Genomic DNA, 1,715 nt, shown 5'->3' on the forward strand with positions numbered 1-1,715 from the left:
GAGCAGGCCTTGCCATTTGTTGGCTGGCAGCACCTTTGTGAGTCCATCGGCAATCATGTCGTCCGATCTGATATACTCAACGGTGATCGTCCCAGCAGCGACCTCTTGTCTCAGCCAGTGGGTGTGGATATCCACATGTCGAAGCTTGGTCTGGAGTTTTGATACTTCCTGTGTGACCAGTCGAATTGTCTGTTTGTTATCACATTGGATTGTGATTGTGGTGCTGGGCAGGTTGATCCTCAGTTCCTTCAATAATCGGGAGAGATACATTGCTTCCTTGGCCACTTGCGCGAGGGCTAGGAGCTCTGCCTCAGTTGTCGACGTTGTAACGGTATCCTGTTTATTTGCTCGCCACGCGATTAAGCCACTGAATAGCTTAATTGCATATCCTTGAGAGCTTTTCCGATCCAGAGTATTGTCGGCAAATGAGGCGTCACTGGCGACCTGAAGGGTATCTCCGCCTCCTAGCTGCAGGGCCTTTTGCCTTGTTGCTCTGAGGTAGAGGAGTACTCGATCAGCTGCGTCGTGGTGCTCTTGGCCTGGGTTTGTGAGGAATCGGGCCAATCGTGATGTGGAGAAAGCGATATCTGGGCGCGTTGTTACGGCGGCAAACAGTAGGGATCCGATCTTCCGTTGATACTTGTTGACCTCTGATGGTGAGGCTAGCCCTATGCGAGGCTTCAGCTCTACTCCAGCCATGGGTGTATCGTGTCGGCAGTCTGTTTTGTTGATCAATCGTTGGATCTTTTCAATGTATGCGGCTTGCGATAGCTGCATGAGGTTCTGGTCTCTCTGTCGGATGACCTCCATGCCGAGAAACCACTGTAGGTTATCACCTCCAGTCATGGTGTATTTGTTTTGTAGCAGGTTAACTGCTTCAGTTGCTACTGCCTCCTTGTTTTTGTGGTAAGCAACAATGATATCATCAACATAGAAGAATATCATAATGCCGTCCTTGATCACGCAGCATGGCTCATGTGGTACTATGGTGAAACCAAGGCTCTCCAGCGTTGTAGTGAACTCCTTTTACCAGAGCTTGGGTGCGATACGGAGTCCATAAAGTGCCTTCTGTAGCTTAAGTATGGTACCTTTGCGTTGGTAACCAACTGGCATCTTCATGTAGACTTCTCGATCAAGTGGAGCATGTACGAAGGCATTGGCAACGTCATACTACTTGAGCTCAAGATCGTACTTGGCTGCGATTGCCATGAGTATACGAAATGAGTGGCTGGCTAGCGTCGCGGCGTAGGTATCTTGCATGGTGATATTCTGCTGCTGATCACCGCAGACGACAAGTCGAGCCTTACACTTCAGGAACTAATTGTGCTTGTTCAGCTTGTAGGTGTATACCCACATGCAGTCGAGGATTTGGTGGCCTGCCTGTTTGATTGGCCTCTATTGAATCTCGATCCATGATTTCATCTGATGATGGCTGGCGAGATGCACGCGCTCAGCCTCCTTGAACTCATCACACATGGGATGATCGTCAAGTCGTGTGCCCACTGTAGGAAGTGGAGGCAACTCGTTTCTGTGAGGCTTAATGCCCTTGGTCAACAGTCGTCTGATCTGCGCCTTATTAAGGTGTTTGCCCTGATAATTGCCCACGCGACCTGCCTGGGTACCTGCCATGAAGGCGGCTGCCCATGGCGTAGTTTTCGCAGTCGCTGGAGTGATAGTTGATTGCTGATCGCGTACAACTAGTGGTACATTTTTGT

This window comes from Paraphaeosphaeria sporulosa (genome assembly GCF_001642045.1).
Source record: "Paraphaeosphaeria sporulosa strain AP3s5-JAC2a unplaced genomic scaffold CC84scaffold_18, whole genome shotgun sequence".
In the NCBI taxonomy this organism is placed as follows: domain Eukaryota; kingdom Fungi; phylum Ascomycota; class Dothideomycetes; order Pleosporales; family Didymosphaeriaceae; genus Paraphaeosphaeria; species Paraphaeosphaeria sporulosa.